This window comes from Salvelinus sp. IW2-2015, linkage group LG11 (genome assembly GCF_002910315.2).
Source record: "Salvelinus sp. IW2-2015 linkage group LG11, ASM291031v2, whole genome shotgun sequence".
Classification (NCBI taxonomy): Eukaryota; Metazoa; Chordata; class Actinopteri; order Salmoniformes; family Salmonidae; genus Salvelinus; species Salvelinus sp. IW2-2015.
The window spans coordinates 12,270,806-12,295,309 of NC_036851.1; the positions used below are offsets into that span (position 1 = coordinate 12,270,806).

The 24,504-nt window shown below is 42.8% G+C and overlaps 1 protein-coding gene, 2 long non-coding RNA genes and 1 pseudogene across 10 annotated transcripts in view; 1 reads left to right on the top strand and 3 right to left on the bottom strand.

Annotated features, from left to right (window-relative positions):
* Window positions 1–9,410: 9,410 nt before the first annotated feature.
* LOC139028363 (uncharacterized) lies at window positions 9,411–12,381 on the bottom strand. The gene is made up of 4 exons (XR_011480554.1): window positions 12,181–12,381; window positions 11,531–12,083; window positions 9,868–9,978; window positions 9,411–9,773 (listed from the first exon to the last, which is right to left on the bottom strand). It is a non-coding gene; the product is annotated as an uncharacterized lncRNA (long non-coding RNA).
* Window positions 12,382–12,425: 44 nt separating this feature from the next.
* LOC139028338 (uncharacterized) lies at window positions 12,426–13,007 on the bottom strand. 2 transcript variants are annotated; one of them, XR_011480522.1, is made up of 3 exons: window positions 12,830–13,001; window positions 12,662–12,748; window positions 12,426–12,575 (listed from the first exon to the last, which is right to left on the bottom strand). It is a non-coding gene; the product is annotated as an uncharacterized lncRNA (long non-coding RNA). The 2 variants fall into 2 exon arrangements; XR_011480523.1 differs by lacking the exon at window positions 12,426–12,575 and having other exon boundaries at window positions 12,599–12,748; window positions 12,830–12,891; window positions 12,982–13,007.
* A 5,998-nt stretch (window positions 13,008–19,005) lies between these two features.
* The window catches only part of LOC111969837 (band 4.1-like protein 1), a 115,179-nt gene continuing 109,680 nt past the window's right edge, over window positions 19,006–24,504 (top strand). For 6 of the 7 annotated variants that reach the window (XM_023996144.1, XM_023996145.1, XM_023996146.1 and 3 more), the window contains exon 1: window positions 20,269–20,405. The gene's annotated coding sequence lies outside the window, so the exon portion shown is untranslated. Of the gene's footprint in view, window positions 19,066–20,268; window positions 20,406–24,504 lie in introns of those variants that run through there. The other variant, XM_023996140.2, reaches the window with a different exon arrangement.
* LOC139028428 (general transcription factor II-I repeat domain-containing protein 2A-like) overlaps window positions 19,148–24,504 on the bottom strand; it is a 30,284-nt pseudogene continuing 24,927 nt past the window's right edge.

A 24,504-nucleotide genomic window follows, 5' to 3' on the forward strand; every position in this document is an offset into this window, starting at 1 on the left:
ACCTGAAAGGCCACTCAGCAAGGAAGAAGCCACTGCTCCAAAACCGCCATAAAAAAGCCAGACTACGGTTTGCAACTGCACATGGGGACAAAGATCGTACTTTTTGGAGAAATGTCCTATGGTCTTATGAAACAAAAATTGAACTGTTTGGCCATAATGACCATCGTTATGTTTTGAGGAAAAAGGGGGAGGCTTGCAAGCCCAAAAACACCATCCCAACCATGAAGCACGTGGATGGCTGCATCATGTTGTGTGCTTTGCTACAGGAGGGACTGGTGCACTTCACAAAANTCCAAAACCGCCATAAAAAAGCCAGACTACGGTTTGCAACTGCACATGGGGACAAAGATCGTACTTTTTGGAGAAATGTCCTCTGGTCTGATGAAACAAAAATAGAACTGTTTGACCCCAAGCATACTTCCAAAGGTGTGGCAAAATGGCTTAAGGACAACAAAGTCAAGGTATTGGAGTGGCCATCACAAAGCCCTGACCTCAATCCTATAGAGAATTTGTCGGCAGAACTGAAAAAGCATGTGCGTGCAAGGAGGCCTACAAACCTGACTCAGTTACACCAGCTCTGTCAGGAGGAATGGGCCAAAATTCACCCAACTTATTGTGGGAAGCTTGTGGAAGGCTACCCGAAACGTTTGACCCAAGTTAAACCATTTAAAGGCAATGCTTCCAAATACTAATTGAGTGTATGTAAACTTCTGACCCATTGGCTGAAATAAAAGCTGAAATAAATAATTCTCTCTACTATTATTCTGACATTTCACATTCTTAAAATAAAGTGGTGATCCTAACTGACCTAAGACTTCCGACTTCAACTGTATTTGGTATTAGTGTAGGCCTATGTATTAATCCAAACCAGTTATTTAAGTTCTTTAAATATGAAAACGTGTTTATTTCTGTTGAGACATTTTCTTTTGTGAAGGTTTAAACCAGTTCGTAAGTGTTTTGTTTCATTCTGTTAAGCGATTTTCTTTCGCCAAATTAAGTTCCAACTGTAACGTTGTGTTTTCTGCAATGTAATATCCTGCTCGTATTTTCTATATAAACAATGGCTTGACTTATTCCAATAAAGTTTAGAAACTTTCATTAAGGTTTGGCTATTACATTCAAAAAAATATGTTATTTAGCAGACAGTCTAGAGTGACTGACATGATTTTTCACCTAGTCAGCTCTGGGATTCAAACCAGTGACCTTTTGGTTTCTGGCCCAACGCGCTTAACCGCTATGGCTACCTACCTGCCTTGTACTACTTACCTACCTGGCTTATACTGCAGGCCTATGGTATGATGGAAATACGCACAGGTGCTCCAAATGACTCCAACAGTTGAACTTCAGGTGTGGAAGAATGTTCTAGGCCTTCCAGAGTTACTCCTATAATCTAACAATATAATGCTTTACTTTATAAAAAAATATTGTTGGGGCGGTATGCAAATTTGAGTGGGTCCAGAGTTTCTGGAATGATGGTGTTGATGTGAGCCATGATCAACCTTTCAAAGCATTTCATGGCTACAGATGTGAGTGCTAAGGGGCAGTAGTCATTTAGACAGGTTACCTTGGTGTTCTTGGGCACAGGGACTATGGTGGTTGGCTTGAAACATGCAAGTCTTACAGACTGGGTCAGGGAGAGGTTGAAAATGTCATTGAAGACACTTCCCAGCTGGTCAGCGCATGCTCTGAGTTCGCGTCCTGGTAATTTGTCTGGCCCTGCGGCCTTGTGAATATTAACCTGTGTAAAGGTCTCACTTACATCGGCTACGGAGGAAGTGATCAAACAGTTCTCATGTACATGTAAGGTTCTGTGTTGCTTGCCTCGAAGCATCAAAGGCATTTAGCTCATCTGGTAGGCTTGCATCACTGGGCAGCTATCAGCTGGGTTTCCCTTTGTAATCTCTGATAGTTTGCAAGCTCTGCCACATCCAATGAGCGTCAGAGCCGGTGTAGTAGGATTCGATCTTAGTCCTGTATTGACACTTTGCCTTTTTGATGGCTTGTCTGAGGGCGTAGCAGGATTTCTTATCAGCGCCCAGATTAGTTTCATGCTCTTTAAAAGCGGCAGCTCTAGTCTTTAGCTCAGTGCGGTATGTTGCCTGTAATCCATGGCTTCTGGTTGGGATATTTACGTACGGTCACTATGTGGACGACGTCATCGATGCACTTATTAATGAAGCCAGTGACTGATGTGGAAAACTCCTCAATGCCATCGGATGAATCCTGGAACATATTCCAGTTTGTGCTAGTGAAACAGTCCTGTAGCGTAGCATCTGATTCATCGGACCATTTCCGTATTGAGCGCATCCATGGTACTTCCTGATTGAGTTTTTACTTGTAAGCGGGAATCAGGAGGATATAGTTATGGTCAGATTTGACAAATTGAGGTTGAGGGAGAGCTTTGTATGCGTCTCTGTGTGTGGGGTTAAGGTGATCTAGAGTTTTCCCTCTAGTTGCAAGGTGACATGCTGGCATTGGTGGAAAAAGTATCCAACTGTCATACTTGAGTAAAAGTAAAGATACCTTAATAGAAAATGACTCATGTAAAAGTGAAATTCAGCCAGTAATATACTACTTGAGTAAAATTCTAAAATAATCTAGTAATAAAATATAGTTAAGTATCAAAAGTAAATGTAATTGCAAAAATATACTTAAGTATCAAAAGTAAAATAAAAGTATAAATCAATTCAAATTGCTTATATTAAGCAATCCAGATGGAACAATTACATGTTTTAGATTTTTATTACTGGATAGCCAGGTACGCTCCAACATTCAGACATTATTTACAAACAAAGCATTTGTGTTTAGTGAGTCCGCCAGATCAGAGGCAATAGGGATGACCAGGGATGTTCTCTTGACAAGTGCTTGAATTGGACAATTTTCCTGTCCCGCTAAGCATTCAAAATGTAACAAGTACTTTTGGGTGTCAGGGAAAATGTGTGTAGTAAAAAGTACTTTATTTTCTTTAGGAATGTAGTGAAGTGGCCTCCCAAGTGGTGCAGCGGTCTAAGGCACTGCATCACAGTGCTTGAGAAATATAAATAGTAAAGTACAGATACACCAAAAAACTACTTAAGTAGTACTTTAAAGGACTTTACACAACTGCATGCTGGTATAAAATAGGTCAAACAGATTTAAGTTTACCTGTATTAAGATTTTTCCCACTATTGCTGGTTGTATTATTTTTCCCAATTGCTGGTTGTAAATATAATTTGATTGGTAACATACACATATTTATCAGTTGTTATTGCGGGTGTAGCGAAATGCTTGTGTTCCTAACTCCAACAGTGCAGTAGTATCAAAAAAGTATTCACAATACACACAAATCTAAAAGTAAAAGAATCCAATTAAGAAATATATAAATATTAGATTGAGCAATGTCGGAGTGGCATTGACTAATATACAGTAGAATAGAATACAGTATATACATATGAGATGAGTAAAGCCGTATGTAAACATTATTTAAACATGATTAAAGTGACCAGTATTCCATTATTAAAGTGGCCAGCGATTCCAAGTCTATGTAAACTCAGCAAAAAAATAAACGTCCTCTCACTGTCAACTGCGTTTATTTTCAGCAAACTTAACATGTGGAAATATTTGTTTGAACATGACAAGATTCAACAACTGAGGCATAAACTGAACAAGTTCCACAGACATTTACTAACAGAAATGGAATAACGTGTCCCTAAACAAAGGGGGGGAAAAATCAAAAGTAACATTCAGTATCTGGTGTGGCCACCAGCTGCATTAAGTACTGCAGTGCATCTCCTCCTCATGGACTGCACCAGATTTGCCAGTTCTTGCTGTGAGATGTTACCCCACTCTTCCACCAAGGCACCTGCAAGTTCCTGGACATTTCTGGAGGGAATGGCCCTAGCACTCACCCTCCGATCCAACAGGTCCCAGACATGCTCAATGGGATTGAGATCCSGGCTCTTCGCTGGCCATGGCAGAACACTGACATTCTTGTCTTGCAGGAAATCACTCACAGAACGAGCAGTATGGCTGGTGGCATTGTCATGCTGGAGGGTCATGTCAGGATGAGCCTGCAGGAAGGGTACCACRTGAGGGAGGAGGATGTCTTCCCTGTAACGCACAGCATTGAGATTGCCTGCAATGACAACAAGCTCAGTCCGATGATGCTGTGACACACTGCCCCAGACCATGACGGACCCTCCACCTCCAAATCGATCCCGCTCCAGAGTACAGGCCTCGGTGTAACGCTCATTCGTTTGACGATAAACGCGAATCCGACCATCACCCCTGGTGAGACATAACCGCAACTCGTCAGTGAAGAGCACTTTTTGCCAGTCCTGTCTGGTCCAGCGACGGTAGGTTTGTGCCCATAGGCGACGTTGTTGCCGGTGATGTCTAGTGAGGACCTGCCTTACAACAGGCCTACAAGCCCTCAGTCTAGCCTCTCTCAGCCTATTGCGGACAGTCTGAGCACTGATGGAGGGATTGTGCATTCCTGGTGTAACTTGGGCAGTTGTTGTTGCCATCCTGTACCTGTCCCGCAGGTGTGATGTTCGGATGTACCGATCCTGTGCAGGTGTTATTACATGTGGTCTGCCACTGAGAGGACGATCAGCTGTCCGTCCTGTCTCCCTGTAGCACTGTTTTAGGTGACTCACAGTACAGACATTGCAATTTATTGCCCTGACCACATCTGCAGTTCTCATGCCTCCTTGTAGCATGCCTAAGGCACGTTCATGCAGATGAGCAGGGACCCTGGCATCTTTCTTTTGGTGTTATTCAGAGTCAATAGAAAGGCCTCTTTAGTGGCCTAAGTTTTCATAACTGTGACCTTAATTGCCTACCGTCTGTAAGCTGTTAGTGTCTTAACAATCGTTCCACAGGTGCATGTTCATTAATTGTTTATGGGTCATTGAACAAGCATGGGAAACTGCGTTTAAACCCTTTACAATGAAGATCTGTGAAGTTATTTGGATTTTTACGAATTATCTTTGAAAGACACGGTCCTGAAAAAGGGATGTTTATTTTTTTGCTGAGTTTATATAGGGCAGCAGCCTCTAAGGTGCAGGGTTGCGTAACTGGGTGGAAACCGGCTAGTGATGGCTATTTTACAGTCTGATGGCCTTAAGATAGAAGCCATTTTTCAGTCTCTCGGTCCCAGCATTGATGCACCTGTACTGACCTTGCCTTCTGGATGATAGTGAACAGGCCGTGGCTCTGGTGGTTGATGTCCTTGATGATCATTTTGGCCTCCCTGTGACATCAGGTGCTGTAGGTGTCCTGGAGGTCAGGTAGTTTGCCCCCGGGGATGCGTTGCGTAGACCGCACCACCCTCTGGAGAGCCCTGCGGTTGTGGGTGGTGCAGTTGCCATACCAGGTGGTGATACAGCCCAACAGGATGCTTTCAATTGTGCATCTATAAAAGTTTGTGAGGGTTTAAGGGGCCAAGACACATTTCTTCAGCCTCCTGAGGTTGGGAGTACAGTAGGGGCACGCACCCTTTTGGGCCCCTTTTTTGAGGATCTACGAAGTGGAGGTGTTGTTACCTACCTTCACTACCTGGGGGCGGCCCGTCAGGGAGTCCAGAACACAGTTGCACAGGGTGGGGTTCAGACCCAGGGCCCCGAGCTTAATGGCGAGCTTGGAGGGTACTATGGTGTTGAATGGGCGGGCAGCCTTGCGAGGGATAACACGCTTAAATGTCTTACTCACGTCAGCCACAGAGAAGGAGAGCCCACAGTCCTTGGTAGCGGGTTGCGTTGGTGGCACTGTGTTATCCTCAAAGCGGGCGAAGAAGGTGTTTAGCTTGTCCGGAAGCAAGACGTCGGTTTCCACGACGTGGCTGGTTTTCCCTTTGTAGTCCGTGATTGTCTGTAGACCCTGCCACATGTGTCTCATGTCTGAGCCGTTGAATTGCGACTCCACTTTGCCTCTGTACTGACATTTTGCCTGTTTGATTGCCTTACGGAGGGAATACCTACATTGTTTGTATTTGGCCATATTCCCAGTCACCTTGCCATGGTTAAATGCGTTGGTTCGTGTTTTCAGTTTTTTGAGAATGCTGCCATCTATCCACGGTTTCTGGTTGGGTAGGTTTTAATAGGCACAGTGGGTACAACAACTCCTACACACTTCCTGATGAACTCAGTCACCGTATCCGTGTATTCGTTGATGTTATTCTCAGAGGCTACCAGGAACATATCCCAGTCCGCGTGATCAAAACAATCTTGAAACATGGATTTCCGATTAGTCAGACCAGCGTTGAATAGACCTTAGTACAGGTACTTCCTGTTTGAGGTTCTGCCTATAGGAAGGGAGGAGCAAAATTAAGTAGTGATCAGATTTGCCGAAGGGAGGGCTGGGGAGGGCTTTGTAGGTATTTCGAAAAGTTGAGAAGCAGTGGTCCAATGTTTTACCAGCGCGAGTACTACAGTCAATGTGTTGGTAAAACTTCGGTAGCATTTTCCTCAAATTTGCTTTGTTAAAATCCCTAGCTACAATTTTTTTTTTTTTTTTTTTTTACCGTTATTTTACCAGGTAAGTTGACTGAGAACACATTCTCATTTGCAGCAACGACCTGGGGAATAGTTACAGGGGAGAGGAGGGGGATGAATGAGCCAATTATAAACTGGGGATTATAAATAAATGTGGCCTCAGGATATGTGGTTTCCAGTTTGCATGAAGTCCAGTGTAGTTCTTTGAGGGCCGTCGTGGTATCAGCTTGAGGGGAAATATACACAGCTGTGACTATAATCGAAGAGAATTCTCTTGGGAGGTAATACGGTCTGCATTTGATTGTGAGGTATTCTAATTTCTCAAAAATCTCTAAACCTTCAAGAAAAATCGAATGAATATCAATATTCAGGTGGTTTATGCCTACTAGTCGAAGATCCTTGCCATCATCTTACCCTACATAGACTAAATGTGATGCATTTATGAGTTGCCTAGCATGTGCACAATACTAAAATGTCAAATTATATTTGATTCCTGGAGTATTTTATATCTTATGCTTACTTGAATGAATTATTCAAAACTGTCCATGAATGGCTACAAACATACATAGCCTCATGTAATTAATTTTCAAAGACACAAGTGGTCATATCATTTTTCAAATACCTGATTACAATTGGGAAGAAGTGGAATAATGAAATACATTTGGAGAATAACAGCAGTATTCTTGCTGACAACCACAGTAATCACCCTATAGTTGAGCCCATTGTTAAGTATGAGATTTATCCACGAATCAGACTGAATAAAGTAAACAGATAATAAAATCTCCTGAAGACAAGATGACATAAATCCAACCCAACACCCTAACCAAAGAATTGTTCTATTTATTGTCCCCCCTCTAGAATCAAACCTACACTTTTGTGTTCACAATCTGTTTGACCAAAGTATTTATAGTTACAAATCAGGTCACCCTACCGAACCCGGTTAAAACATTCTGTAGGTCTGTCTGCTGCCTTTTCGTAGTCACAGCCTAAACGCCAATCACCAAATGAGGGGACCTATGCAAGTGTGGATTAAATCGACTTTAGTACAGGCTGTCAAAGGGCTGCATTCCGCAATATATTTATGGACCTTAGTATCAGCAACCTCATTTTGTTGACAACACTGTACATAAAACATCGCTACCGTGCTACTCTTTACAGTTGTATAAACTCAGCAGAGAATGTTCCCCCCTCTCCATTCAACTCCACTTTAATCGCGAGGGGCGTTTCTTTAAAACCTGCATCCAATTCCCCCGATCCCTTACATAACTAGATCAATCATATACTTTAATGTGTCACTGTTCACAGTGCAGTGGCAAGACAGGACAATGATAGAGGGTTCTGCTCGTGATGTTAAATTGCCGGCGCAGATGCTACGATTTCAAAATGATTTGGAGCACAGTTGAAAAGTTAACGCGCTGTACTTTTCAATGCGTAATATATATATAAGAGGTGTACCGTGAAAGCGTGAGAAGAGGGTCAAATGCGTGTGTCTCACAGCCAATGCGTGGCAGCTCTGGATGAAAAGATTTCAAAGGTTTTGAAGAGCCGTCTAAAAACACCTCACTAAGGCTAGCAGCAGCAGAGTGGCTGCATCTACATTTCTGCTATTACATCATTTGACCAAACAATTCTGATACAGAGTACCAAACCCTAGCCTTAACCTAACCCTGCTGTAGTGCTTCATAGCAGGCTGATTGTGATTTGCCATGATGAAAAATGTCAATAACGTAAATCTCTGTGGCAAAACCAAATTCCTTCAACAGTGTGTTGTGTCTTTGAACTGTCTTTGTTTTGGAATTTTAGAACCTGGGGCCTGTTGCACAAAACTAGGATAAGGGATTAAGCCAGGATATCTTGGTGATCCTGGCTCAATTGATCCGTAATCCGGTTGCACTAAAGATRGATAGGGGGCAGGAGGATATGTTATGGTATAAATTACCATGGAGATTTATTCTGTGGAGCTAGCCTGCTCCAGACCAGGCTAAATTCCAGGATCTATTTAATCTCATCCCTAATGTCAGTCAGCAGTCACCACAAATGGAAACCAATAGTTATTTCACTGCTCACTATACATTGTTATCACATATAACTAGACCCACTGTTATTATTTAAACGTTTGTGATCATTAAGTTTCAATGATTTTGGATAAAAAATGATTTTTAGATGATGTTGCTATCATTAGATAATTTACAGTTTCCCATAGACTATAAGGCTATATATAAAATGATAGAATATTAGGGCCACAGAGGGGAAAAAAACACAAGTCATAATATTGTAACCAGTTGTTTTAAAGAGAGGACAGTTGTTAAATGACAGATGTGGGGCATTTCGTGAAATGTATTCAGTATGGTTTCATAAACAAAGACATGCTGATGTGCCAGAATATTAAGTATCACATTGTCATAAGTATCAAAACTGTAAAAACAATATGTAGCTTTTCTGCAGAAAGAACCACCTCATAAATTTATGACTTTATCCTTTTTCTTCAGTGTGGCCCTAGTACTCTGTCATATAAACAAATACACATTCCATATGAATATAAAAACACAATGTGTAACATTATGTTCCTTATTGAATAAGGACAAAACAAAGCAGGTAAACCATCAGCTCCTTTCGAAACTGAAGTCACAGTGACTCTACAAGATGGAAAGCACAAGATCCAAGCATATTATACAAAATGATACATACACATTCAAAGGTCTGTATATAACACACCCTGCATGTCTGCACACTAAAATAAATGCAGGACAAATCCATACACATCAACTGAACAGACAAATGAATGGATGCAGTAGCCTCCTGCACCTTGTATTACACACAGTATACCGCACAAACATCATAAGAGGCCAAATTCGTCAAAAAACGAACCCAAAAAAACCCAAATTCTCTGCCACCGCAGGACATATTTAACCAAAATTGAAAGCACACATACTAACTAAAATAATTCAACAACTATTGGTCCCTCAGCAGCCGACCACTGTCGTCATCAGGGAAGATTGCCGGATTGTCCCAGTCCATGGCTGGTGGCACTCTGGGGGCCCTCTCCTTCCTCAGGCAGGCCACATTGTGGAGGACAGCACAAGCCACAGTAATATCACATGCCCTAACAGGGCTGACCCTTAATTTGTGAAGGCAGTGAAAGCGTGCCTTCAGGAGGCCAAAGGTCATTTCAACTCTGGCCCTGGTCCTGGCATGGGCAGGTTGTAGGCCTGCTGTGCTTCCTGGGGGTCTGTGAAAGGTGTCAGGAGAAAAGGCTGGCAGCCATACCCCTGTCTCCCAGCAACACACCAGAGAATTCACCTGTCAACACAAAATCTCATCATTACTACCTCATAAACACAGTGATATTCTTGACACAGCCATGATGGTTATAAATAGGGGTTGTGTGGCTTACCTTGTGATAGGCACTGATAGATTTCAGAGGCCCGAAAGATTCTGGAGTCATGGACTGAGCCAGGCCATTTTGCCACAACATTGCTGACACACAGTCAGCATTGCAGACCATCTGAAATCATAAGATGAGGAATATTACCACATCAATGCACATCACTGGCAATGCAGAGTGTTCGTCATGGACAATATCAAAAAGTTATGTTCACCTGAACATTAATGCTGTGAAAGGATTTCCTATTCACAAAATCGGCCTCATGGGCACCTGAGGGGCTTTTATCCTTATGTGTGTGCAGTCCACTGCACCAATGACATTGGGGAAACCTGTCACACAAAGTAATGAGTATCCTACTATGTGTTAACAGTTGTCCTGTAATTGTGTGTGGAGTGTGGTGTCAGGAAAATAACCTCACACTCAACGTCAACAAACAAAGGAGATGATTGTGGACTTCAGGAAACAGCAGAGGGAGCACCCCCTATCCACATCGACGGGTCAGTAGTGGAGAAGGTGGAAAGTTTTAAGTTCCTCGGTGTACACATCACGGACAAACTGAATTGGTCCACCCACAGACAGCGTTGTGAAGAAGGCGCAGCAGCGCCTCTTCAACCTCAGGAGGCTGAAGAAATTCGGCTTGTCACCAAAAGCACTCACAAACTTCTACAGATGCACAATCGAGAGCATCCTGTCGGGCTGTATCACCGCCTGGTACGGCAACTGCTCCGCCCACAACCGTAAGGCTCTCCAGAGGGTAGTGAGGTCTGCAGAACGCATCACCAGGGGCAAACTACCTGCCCTCCAGGACACCTACACCACCCGATGTCACAGGAAGGCCATAAAGATCATCAAGGACAACAACCACCCAAGCCACTGCCTGTTCACCCCGCTATCATCCAGAAGGCGAGGTCAGTACAGGTGCATCAAAGCAGGGACCGAGAGACTGAAAAACAGCTTCTATCTCAAGGCCATCAGACTGTTAAACAGCCACCACTAACATTTAGCGGCCGCTGCCAACATACTGACTCAACTCCAGCCACTTTAAAAATGGGAATTGATGGAAATTATGTAAAAATGTACCATAGCCACTTTAAACAATGCCACTTTATACAATGTTTACATACCCTACATTACCCATCTCATATGTATATACTGTACTCTATATCATCTACTGCATCTTGCCATCTTTATGTAAAATGTACCACTAGCCACTTTTACAATGCCACTTAATACAATGTTTACATACCCTACATTACCCATCTCATATGTATATACTGTACTCTATATCATCTACTGCATCTTGCCATCTTTATGTAATACATGTACCACTAGCCACTTTAAACAATGCCACTTAATACAATGTTTACATACCCTACATACCCATCTCATATGTATATACTGTACTCTATACCATCTACTGCATCTGCCATGCCGTTCTGTACCACCACTCATTCATATATCTTTATGTACATATTCTTTATCCCTTTACACTTGTGTGTGTGTGTAAGGTAGTAGTTGTGGAATTGTTAGGTTAGATTACTGTTGGTTATTACTGCATTGTCGGAACTAGAAGCACAAGCATTTCGCTACACTCGCATTAACATCTGCTAACCATGTGTGATGTGACTAATAAAATTTGATTTGATTTGATTTGATTTGTAGATCCTCTTACCTGCAATCCTATAGAACTCCTCTTTGATGTCACAGAGTCTTCTGTGGCCAGGGAAGGAGATGAAGACACTTGCTAATGCTTTGATAGCCAGCACACACTCCTTATTGTGCGGCAAATTGTGGCCTTGTTCAGCTGTTCTGCATCCCCCACTGAGTACAGGAAGGCTCCACTAGCAAAAAAGCGCAAGGCCACACAAACCATTTGCTCCACACTCAGTGCATGGCTCCGTGCAGTGCGGTGCTTAATCCTGGGACCCAGTAGTCTGCATAGATACCTGATGCCATCTGCAGAAAACCTGTATCTTTCATATAGATGGTCATCAGGGAAGGCCAGTGGGTCCAACCGGTCCCTGAAGACCCTTTCTCGCCTGAAGGCTCTCCTCAGCACAAGTGCTTCTTCATCCACCACATCTCGCACGAATGGGCATGCCATTGTCAGAGCAGAAAGGAACACACAATTTTGGGCCTTCATATAGGCTAGTGCCACACCTGGTGCTGGGGGGGTGGGCAAAAGAGGGCGATGCCTTATAACGATGACTTGGTTGTACTGATTGCTGGGAAAATAAAAAAAACCTTAAAAGATGCCACCGTCCTGTGTGCTCACAATAAGAGCTCATATGTCATGGCTCACTTGACTTTACGAGAATATACCTAATTTTTATTTTTAGCTGTGTCATCTTCTTGGAGCTGGGGGAGGAAAGAAAAATAATGATTAATACATTTGTGTTACAGTTAGCATACAGTGTACATTGAAGGCATATCTCACCTCCCTCTCAAGTTTTTTTATTTCAAGGTCCAGTTTCCTAATTGTCCTCTTTTTTATTTCGGACTCCAGTGCAAGATTTTCCATCTTTTTCTCTTGTACTGAATGTCTATGTCTGCCAGTTCTATTGGCGCCGGAGGTGGTTGCCATACAACTTTCTGATAGCTTGTGAGCTCTGTGAACACAATACAATTAGCGCAGCTGGAATTTGGCAGGATGTGGTGTCCTTTTATAATACGCACTATGTTGCCAGGCTGGTTTTCCACTGTATAGCATCTGGGTCCTGTAAAAGAAATTAATTTTTTGATTTTGATGAGGACTCCTCACCATTGTAGAGTAAATAGTACTTTCACAGTCTTAACATGATACCTCATGCCTTCTGGAATCCAGAGAGATGGTCTCCTCCTCATCATCGTCTCCATCATGTGCTGTTGCTGCTGCACTGGGGCCTTCACCCTATCACATTTAATCGGATTCATATTGAAGCTAGTAGACAAGACATGCCAGGCTACAGTATGCCTTTGATGGAGTACTCACTGGATCAGCATCGTCTGGTGCTTGTGCTGGTGGCTCTAACAGGAACACAGTGCTGCCAGACACTGCAAGGCAATAGGTAAACCAAAGTCAGACAGTCCAAATTGATTCAATATGAATGTGGTTGTATCCCATGTAGAGATGGAAGGACATACCTTGAATGAAGCGGGTGGCATCTTGGAGGAACCTATGCCGTCTCTTTCCCCCCAGGGATCCCCTCTAAGACGGGCCTGCCTTTATTAGCTCCAAGGCCATGTCCTCTTGCTGGGTAAGGTCAGCCTTGTGTGACCCACCACCCGTGCCTTGTCGTGGGTATTCTTTTTCACTGCTAAAACAGTACAGACAATGTGTGAGCAGGCACCTTCTGGGTACAATATATGCTTGTGCTTTGTTAAATATTAGTCAGGGACCATACCATTCTGCAGAATGTTCTTGTATTTGATTTTGACCTGCTGCCATGTCCGTTTTGGCCCGTTCATGTTTAATCTACACACACACACACACACACATTTAATGGAGTCACACTGCAAAAAATTACTTGTATTTTTGTCTTGTTTTCAGTAAAATATCAAAAAATTTCATAGCTTTATACAGTGTGATGGAGTTACTTTACACAATTTCACTCATATCTGCAGTGCATTTCAATTAAAAATGTAACCGTTTCATAATTACAGTACAACTGCATTTTTGGAGATGTGAATTAAATATTTGAATTGTAATTGTGATGTTTCAGCGGAGCGGTGAGTGTGTAATTGTGCACTACTTACGCATTCAGGCGGTCTGCAATACTTTGCCACGCTTTTCTCTTTGCTTTATCACTGTGGCGGTGTTGCTTTCTTCATTATTATATCTTTTACCTCCTCGTATGCCTCCATGAGGATTTGTGCTTCCGACGGGGAAAAGTACGCGGCTCTAGTTGCCATGGTAAATCAGTTAATCTGTGATCTGTGGCGGGGTCTATTTGAGTGAGCCGTGAGCGCGCACCTATCCAGGATTGGTTTCACCTGGCTTAATGAATCCGTGTCTGCTCATCCTGGCTTGGTCTTTGTGCAACCAATTAAGCCTGGACGCACATGTTTTGGCTTCATTGAGCTCAGCTGAGTCATTTATCCCGGATGTCTTAATTCTACTTTTGTGCAACAGGCCCCTGGTGATTTATGTGGTAGCCAGCCACCACTCAATCCCAAACGCCTTCACTGGAGGCAGGGTCACATTACTGCCCCCTGTAGATGTTACCTTTTCAAAAAAGATTGCAGTATTGAAACTGCAGTAAAAGTGCAGTAACTGCAGTCGACTGGTATTTTGGACACAGTAATTGCAGAATAACTGTTGAACTGCAGTTATACTGCACTCTAACTACAGTTACACTGAAAAATTACAGCAGTAAAACAAACAGTGTTATTTTGGACGCAGTATTTGCTGTATACTGCAGTTATACTGCGCTCTAACTGCAGTTCAAATTGTATTGTTTTCATACACATGGTTAGCAGATGTTAATGCGAGTGTAGCGAAATGCTTGTGCTTCTAGTTCCGACAGTGCAGTAATACCTAACAAGTAATCTAATAATTCCCCAACAACTACCTAATACACACAAATCTAAAGGGGTGAATGAGAATATGTACATATACGTATATGGATGAGCGATGGCCGAGTGGCATAGGCTAGGTGCAATACATGGTATAAAATACAGTATACACATGTGATATGAGTAATGTAAGATATGTAAACATTATTAAAGTGGCATAATTTAAAGTTGCATTGTTTAAAGTGACTAGTGATCCATTTATTAGAGTGGCCAGTGATTGGGTCTCAATATAGGCAGCAGCATCTCTGAGTTAGAGATTGCTGTTTAGCAGTCTGATGGCCTTGAGATAGAAGCTGTTTTTCAGTCTCTCGTTCCCAGCTTTGATGCACCTGTACTGACCACGCCTTCTGGATGGTAGCGGTGTGAACAGGCAGTGGCTCGGGTGGTTGTTGTCCTTGATTATCTTTTTTGCTTTCCTGTGAGATCGGGTGCTGTAGGTGTCATGTGATACAGCCCGACAGGATGCTCTCGATTGTGCATCTGTAAAAGTTTGTCAGGGTTTTGGGTGACAAGCCAAATTTCTTCAGTCTCCTGAGGCTGAAGAGGCGCTGTTGCGCCTCACCACACTGTCTGTGTGGGCGGACCATTTCAGTTTGTCTGTGACGTGTACGCCAAGGAACTTAAAACTTTCCACCTTCTCCACTGCAGTCCCTTCGATGTGGATAGGGGGGTGCTTCCTCTGCTGTTTCCTGAAGTCCAAGATCATCTCCTTTGTTTTGTTGACGTTGAGTGAGAGGTTGTTTTCCTGACACCACACTCCGAGCGCTCTCACCTCCTCCCTGTAGGCTGTCTCATCGGTGTTGGTAATCAAGCCCACTACTGTTGTGTCGTCTGCAAACTTGATGATTGAGTTGGAGGCGTGCATGGGCACGCAGTCGTGGGTGAACAGGGAGTACAGGAGGTGGCTGAGCATGCACCCTTGTGGGGCCCCAGTGTTGAGTGTACTGCAGTTATACTGCACTCTGACTGCAATCTGTTATCGTGAGTGTAGGCAGGGGGGATGGGAGTTGTGTGCTGACTTTATACTCCTGTATAGTCCAACAGAAACAGTGCTAATCTGAAACATGGATGGTCCAAATCACAGGTTGAGAGTGACAGGACTCTCACTGACTGCATGCCTAACATATTGATACATATTGATGTGCAGTGGTATACAGCTAGTGATTTCATCATCTTGCTGGCTGGCAAGTGTGTCTGTACTCCCTCGCAGCTACACTGAGTGGACAGACGCTGTTCTTTTCCACAGTGGTACTGGTCTGTTTGAAGGTAAACACACTCAGTGACGCATGCTTATTAATGTTTGTGGGGGAGTTCTAAGCATAGATCAGTGCTTCTAAGAAGGCAGTACATCATTATTTACATTATCTACAGCCCAGAGAAAGAGGGGAAAGTAGGAAATGATCTAAACCAGTGAGTAGGCTATGACAGGTCTACTGTAAGTGTCTGCTAATTTTTTCATCTTTACTGCTTCGCTACATGAGAACATCATGCACGGCATGAAATAGTGGATTTTCCTACAATACAGTGGATTTGATAGGCCTAACAATAGACCAGCCTGGTCTTACAGACATGGCAAACGTAAATCCGGCAGACTGAAATGAGTACGATATGTTACGTTTGGTATGGTTACGTAAGACAGAAGGTTACTTAAGGCAAAAATGAAAGGAGGGTGGTTGGTCAGGGTGGTTGGGTCGGCATATAATCCAAACGTCTAAAACTCCAAAGTTTGCATGTTCGAATCTCATCAGACAACTTTAGCATTTTATCTGATTAGCAACTTTGTAACAACTTACTACTTTTTAGCTACTTTGTTACTAACACAAATGTCTAGCAACCCAAAGATTGTGTGTTTGACTCTCATCACAGGTAACTTTAGCATTTTAGCTTATTATCAACTTTGTAACTTCTATTGCAACTTCTTAGCATGTTAGCTAATCTTTCCCCTTCCCCTTCCCCTAACCTCAACCCTTTAACCTAACCTTAACCCCTAATGTTAGCCACCTAGCTAATGTTAACGTTAGCCATCTAGCACCCTAGCTAACATTGGCCACAACAAATTGGAATTCGAACATATCATACAAAATAGATGATGGACATCCACAAATGAATACATACCATACGAAACATAACATATCATACTAAATGGAGGGAAACAGATTTACATTTACTACGTTACGTCTACTAGTGATGCATGGGCCAACTCATAACCTTCATCCCTGTGGAAATAGGGGCGGACAGGTTTAGGGCCATTAAATATTGTGTGGATGAAGGGCGGGTGTGTGGCGGGTGGGTTGAATAAAGAGTAAATAATAGCCTACCTTAAAAAATCCATAAATGTATAATTCTTGTGCAATTTATATCTGTAGGGTACATTGAAGTTTTTCTTTAATTATTTTAGGCTATCTGGGAATAGTGCATAAGCCTACATTTGAGGGCCTAACTGTACGCGTGCCAAATAGCCTACACGCCAATTGACAAATGCTTTTGGGAACGGGCAGAAAAAGATAACCTCAATCCACAGAGGCAAAAAGGACAATGCCAGAGTTTAATTCAATAAGACAAAAGCTGTGAAATGGAGAGTTGAAATGAAGAGAAGGGAGGGACAGAAAAGTAACGTTTGGGAAAGATTTGGTGAAGTTGTAAAAGAGGATGATAGCAGTGCATTCGGAAAGTATTCAGACCCTTTGACTTTTTACAAATGTTGTTATGTTACAGCCTTATTCTAAAATGGATTCAATAATTTTCCCCCCTCGTCAATCTACACAATACCCCATAATGACAAAGCGAAAACAGGTTTTTACAAATGTTAACAGATTTATTTAAAAAAGAAACTGAAATACCTGTTTGGCGCAGTGGTCTAAGGCACTGCATCTCAGTGCAAGAGGCGTCACTACAGTCCCTGGTTTGATTCCAGGCTGTATCATATCCGGACGTGATTGAGAGTTCCATAGGGCGGTGCGCAATTGGCCCATCCTCGTCTGGGTTTGGCCGGGGTAGGCCGTCATTGTAATGAAGAATTTGTTCTTAACTGACTTGCCTAGTTAAATAAAGGTTAAATAAAATAGAAAATTATTCAAACCCTTTGCTATGAGACACAAAATTGAGCTCAGGTGCATCCTGTTTCCATTGATCATCCTTGAAATGTTTCTACAGCTTGATTGGAGTCCACCTGTGGTAAATTCAATTGATTAGATATGATTTATAAAGGCACACACCTGTCTATGTAAGGTCCCACAGTTGACAGTGCATTTTCAGAGCAAAAACCAAGAGACGAGATTGAAGGAATTGTCCGTAGAGCTCCGAGACAGGATGGTGTCGGGGCACAGATCTGGGGAAGGGTACCAAACCATTTCTGCAGCATTGAAGGTCCCCAAGAACACAGTGCAGCACTCCACCAATCCGGCCAGACGGAAGCCACTACTAGGTAAAAGGCACAACAGCCTGCTTGGAGTTTGCCAAAAGGCACCTAAAGGACTCTCAGACCATGAGAAGCAAGATTCTCTGGTCTGATGAAACCAAGGTTGAACTCTTTGGCCTGAATGCCAAGCGTCACGTCTGGAGGAAACCTGGCACCATCCCTAAGGTGAAGCATGGTGGTGGCAGCATAATGCTGTGGGGATGTTTTTCAGCATCAGGGAGTGGGAGACTAGTCAGGATCGAGGGAAAGATGAACAGAGCAAAGTACAGAGAGATCCATGACGAGAACCTGCTCCAGAGCACTCAGGACCTCAGACTGGAGCGAAGGTTCACCTTCCAACAGGACAATGACCCTAAGCACACAGGCAAGACAATGCAGGAGTGGCTTCGGGACAAGTATCTGAAAGTCCTTGAGTGGCCCAGCCAGATCCCGGACTTGAACCCTATCTAACATCTCTGGAGAGACCTGAAAATAGCTGTCCAACCTGACAGAGCTTGAGAGGATCTACAGAGAAGAATTTGAGAAACTCCCCAAATACAGGTTTGTCAAGCTTGTAGTCATACCCAAGAAAACCTGAGACTGTAATCGCTGCCAACGGTGCTTCAACAAAGTACTGAGTAAAGGGTCTGAATACTTATGTAAATGTAATATTTCAGTGTATTTTTTATACATTTGCAAAAATGTATTTCCAAATGCACTGGATGTGTGGTGATTGAGGCTCTATACAAATTCGACAGTCACAAAAGGGGGACTTTAAATAGGCCTATGGCACATTAAGGGAACTGTAGCCTACTGTTCAGATGGGTTAAAATGGAAACTGAAATCTAAACACTGACTGTAGGTCTATAACCTCTCTCACAGCCTTAATATTAACTCCTGCAGAATTAAGCATTTCTTGCAGTAAAAGGATACACCAAATGTAGGAAAGATGTTCACTTGGGAACAGGAGTGGAGAAATTATTTATTTCAGCATCTTGAGAGAATGTCACGTTCCTGACCTGTTTTCTCTTGTTTTGTATGTCTTTATTGGTCAGGGCGTGAGTGTTGGGTGGGCAGTCTATGTTTTCTATTTCTATGTTGGGTTTTGTGTTCGGCCTGGTATGATTCTCAATTAGAGACAGGTGTGTATCGTTTGTCTCTGATTGAGAGTCATACTAAGGCAGCCAGGGTTTCACTGGTGTTTTGTGGGTGTTTGTTTCCTGTGTTAGCGTTTGGGCCACACAGGACTGTTGCAGGTTAGTCACGTTTGTTGTTTTGTTTATTTGTAGTGTTTATTTGTAGTGTTTGTTGGTTTGCCATTAAAATCATGAATACCTCCTACTCCGCATCTTGGTCCGATCCATGCTCCTCCTCGTCTGAGGAGGAGAACGACATTGACAGCCGTTACAGAGAATGCAAATGCTGTTAGACACCTTCTGTTGAAATCTTATCAGAAACCTGTTTTGTTGTTTTTACAGCTTTCTATTTTCTTACAACCATCAAACTGATGTCATTTGGACATTTTGAACAGAAAATCTTTCCTGTTTTTTTTGTCATTGTATTTTCTCCCCAGTCCCTAAATTCCTGGCAAAGAAGATGACAGAGAACGTTACAGATGTCAACTAGATTTATGACATTATTCTGGTTTATTTTGTCTTGTAGGGCAACATATAATGACAGAAAAGCTGCATGTAATTAATTATAGAGAAGTTGACTAACAAATAGCCTCGGAAATTATAAGCAGAAATCAGGCAACAACAAAAAACCTGCACTCGATATCAAAAATCGTTCTGCTGTCTTTGATTGTAGCCCACAGCTCATTTTCTATATTAACGCTTTAGGGTTGGGTGCAGTCTTCAGATGTTCACTTTATCACATAGTCGGGGTGGACTGAATGGGTTATTAGCAATTGCGGGCGGGTGCGGTTGAGCAAACAGCTGAGTCGCGCACCACTAACGTCTACCCCTGAGTCCAGGTTGAATAGATTGACATACTTTCAACTAATAGGCCTACAGAACAAACCATTTTATTTGACCTTTTTAATCAATTAGATCAGGATAGGGTTCTTTAACCAAGAAGGAAAACTATAAATGCATGTTCTCACTAAGTAGTCCTACCATAGTTTACACATAGGTGGTAATCTATGTCGCATGCATAAGCCATTCACAAAGAAAAGGCTCTGACTTGATGGACCAATCTCACTATGCCTGTTATCGTCTTCTATATGCAAAATGACACTGTTTCATCGCATATTCTAGACTACCTCAATAAGGGTTTGTGTTATGCCAATGATGATATAAATCAAAGTCATTGCAGTGTCAAAGAAGTGAAGGCCGTTCTCTGCGTGGGGGAAAAGCAAGCTCCCGCTGGTTACTGGGATCCCGAGACTTGCGTGTCTTTCTCTACCTCACAGCCTCTGTCCCTCCCTCTTTCACTCTCCTTCTCTTCCTCATACTCACTCGAAGCTCGCTCACTCCCTCATACTGCTGTTCCCCTTAAAGCAGGGAATAAAGACGGGGCGGAGGCAGTATTGGATTGATTTGCCCGCGGTGCGCAACGTCAATGGTCCACACCTGGATGTGAGTTTGACGGAAAGGTAGGTAGCAACATTTTGCATTGTATTATTTACATTTCAAAGCCTACATGCGGTACTTCCATGTCATCATAGGGAATAGTTTATTACGCTACAATCTCTCCTTACTTCTAAATAAATTGTTGCAGATGCATGCAAAAAAAGAATCCACTATTGTTGCTCCCGCTAACGTTGTCCACAACACACACGTCCAAAAATGTACTTATGCCTCGTTTTTTAAATATAAAATGTTGGTAGGCTATAAGGCCATTTGTGGGCTATGCTGGATTCCGTTACTTTGTGATTTTTCTTCTTCTTGATGTAGCCCTACCGCACTATTTAGTGGGATTGGCTACAATCATGTTATGCAATGGTATTCCATGTGAAAGACACGCTAGACCGAAATGTCTTTCTCTATTTTACATTTTGTAAGGGAGACCATGTCAATGCTTGGATATTCTGCAATAATTCCATACGATTGCCTTTATGCTCCTCGAGAATAAAGCGAATATGATTCGGAATATGTTTGGTGGTACATGCCCATAGCCCCATCATCATAACATCCCATATGCGCACACAGGAAATTGGTTGAAGGCGATGTGTGGCATGAGGTGATAGGAATATAAACGTTTCATTTCCATGGCGCGTCCTATGGCTCCAGAGGCACAACTTGTAGCGTCAATGACGCGGCTTTTCGCCTGACAGCCCCCGCCCTAACTCCTAACAGAATTAATAACAAACCTAGTCTACTCTTCATCTAGCCATGATGTCATAAAGAGCCCGTAGACCTACACAAATAATGAAGAATTACTCCATTAGATGTAACGTATCTTAAAGGGAGTAAACTGTTTTAAGAAATAGGAGTTCTCAGTAATGAGAATAAAAAGTTGTCATCATACACATCCGTATATGTTATCATTATCACAGGGACCGTGTGGTTTAGTGAAGTGACGGTAGCCTTGAGGTGACCGCCTGTTAAGCCCGAGGCTATGTTAGCCTCCTGGGAATGGTTGCAGTGCAGAGGACAGAAGAGAGCACTTTCTATTCTATTCTATTATTGTATGTTCTGTTATATGACCACTCAGGTGGGTGGCATCTTGTTTAAGGCCCATGTAGCGGAGTGAATTTAGATAGCTGATTACACAGTCAATCCTTGAGCACTTATGTTGAATACATTGCCAGGTATACTGGCATGTAATTGCTCACAAAGTGCTTTAACCTTTTATGATAACGGTTTCACCAGGCATTACAATCCATATCCAGTCAAATGCCTCACCTCTGCATCCCTTTGTTAAGCCTGCGTAACAGTGTGATGGCTTGAACCCCACTCACTCTTAAAACTAGCAGACTCTCACTCCCACTCACCTTCGTGTTTACCTCCATGGGAGATGCTGTATAGTTTTGGTTGTTTCTGTTCATTTCAGCCCTGCACAGCTATCTCATAGTATGTCTCTGGTTGACAATTGTCAGTCTTACTTGGCTTGAGTATTGCTGCTTGTAACCAATGTTAATTCACACCATCTCTCGTGACTGCAGTATATCGATTTGTTTTCGTCCATGGGCTTTAATTTGTCTCAGTCCTGCTGTCAAGGCAAATTGGATCTTCTATCCCAACTCAAAGTTAGCACAATCCACTTGCCTGATTTTCCCCAGACACGCCCATCTCACACAGTGCACACACACACTCCGCCTGACTGATGCTTATGCACGCACGCACACGCGCACACACACACGTATGCATAACATGTTGAGACACTGATCCAAACGGCAAACATAGTCCCATTTCACACCCTCTCTGAAACACCCAAACACCGCCAGGGGTGCATGTTCAGTCAGGCATTTCTAAAATGACTCAGTGTTTGACGTTTCTCAAAGGCATTTGTATGAACTGTGGACAGAATATTGAGTGACTGACAGCCCATCACCAATACCTAATCACTGATTGTTGTGGCCTTTGTCCAGATAATCACACCAAAGAAGGTATTCCTACTGTCACGCTGGTATAAAGGATTTTGGAGACAGGCGCAGGAATACACAATAGGGGTTTTTAATACACCCAAAACAAACACGTATACAAAAACACTGGGCTGTACCCAAACAAAAGAGCAAGGGTCAACCTCGATGAACGACACCCGTAATACACACTATATATAGCACGCAGCATAACAACTGCACCAACGCATAGGTACTCACACCACCAACGGACATGGGAACAATAACCAACAAAGACAGAGGGAACATATATAACATACTAATCAGGGGAAATGTAAACCAGGGGTGTGTAATCAGACAAGACAGTCCAGGGTTGATGATAATGAGTCCCTTTCAGTGAAGCCTAGAAAGCCGGTGACGTAGACCTCCGGAACTGGTGAACAGAATGAGCATCCGTGACACCGACAGATACCTCACTGTGAGGGAGTACAGTGGAAGCATCTGGTAGAAGTTAAATGAAATAACCATTCAGAAGACTAGAGCAGGCTCTGCTGCATGCTCAGACTGGTCCATGTATGGTGGTGGTCTCACCTCTGACCATCATGCTTCTGAGGCCTTTCTGGTTTCCTTGACAGCAAATGCATAAGATCTGGACAGGGTTTCCCAAAAGCATTGTAGCTCCAAGATCAGCTTTCGTCCATTTAGTTTCAATGGAATTAAGAAGATCTTAGTGCTACGATGCTTTTGGGAATCCCAGCCCTGTTTCAGATCAGATGCTTCAATAAAAATGTAACAACTTTAGGTTCTCATAAAAGGCAAACATCTCTTCAGTGTATTTAACCAACACAAACTACACTGCGTGTACAAAACATTACGAACACCTGCTCTTTCCGTGACAGACTGACCAGGTAAATCCAGGTGAAAGCTACGATCCCTTATTGATGTCACTTGTTAAATTCACTTCAGTCAGTGCAGATGAAGGGTAGGAGACAGGTTAAAGAAGGATTTTTAAGCCTTGAGACAACTGAGACATCGATTGTGTAAGTGTGCTATTCAGGGTTCCCTTTGAACGGGGTATGGTAGTAGGTGCCAGGCGCACTGGTTTGTGTCAAGAACTGAAACATTGCTGGGTTTTTCATGCTCAGTTTCCTGTGTGTATCAAGAATGGTCCACCACCCAAAGGACATCTAGCCAACTTCATACAACTGTGGGAAGCATTGGAGTCAGCATAGGCCAGCATTCCTGTGGAACGATTTCGACACCTTGTAGAATATCCATGCCCTGACGAATTTAGGCTGTTTTGAGGGCAAAAGGGGGAGTGGTGCAACTCAATATTAGGAAGGTGTTCTTAATGTTTTGTACGTTCATTGTATGTTATGTGTGTCGCACTGATACAATGGACATGGTCATTGGTGAGGCTTAGTGCTTTTTTTTGGGGGGGGGGGGTTGTTTTGTCTTCAGTGGACAATTGACGTCTTCATGGAGCTCTACGGTACTCTTCATAGGGCTGTATTCTCCATTACTGTTAACATTTGTCATGCATCATACAGTATCTGACTGTGGCAATCACATTAAGGTGAACAGCTTGCTACTGGAATTCTTATCTTTATGGAGGCGTTTACTTTGGACAGCTTTAAAGTTGTTTCATTTTCGACTGATTGCAATGTTGATTTGGATAGCTGTTGTCTACTCTCCTCTTGAATTTGAACTTGGCACAGGATGGATATTTTGTTGTTATTAGATTGGATTAATGATGCTGCAACATTTACAACAAAGTAGCCATTTAATTCACCGAACCCGGCTAATTAAGCCAAGTATATAATGAAATAACTTGTGTCAATTGCCTTCCTGTGATTTAGCTATGTGAAGAATGCTTACCAAAAGCCTTATCAAATGACCATCTTTCTTGCGTAGAACGAATACATGTGGTAAATATTTAATCTGTTGATTCAATCAGCTATCCAGCACGTGTTGGTGAAGTAACTGATGTTTAGCCACAGGATATAATCCTCTTTTTGTTTGGGTCTGAAAACTGGAACTAGGCTATGATAGAAATGCTCTATTAGGCTCTATTCCCACTACGAGAGACGAAGGAGAGTCAGAGGAGCGGAGTGGCAAAAGCGATTTCTACTTTTCATTTCACATTACATCCATGTGTTACCTTTCGTTGTGACTGGCAACACATCATTCT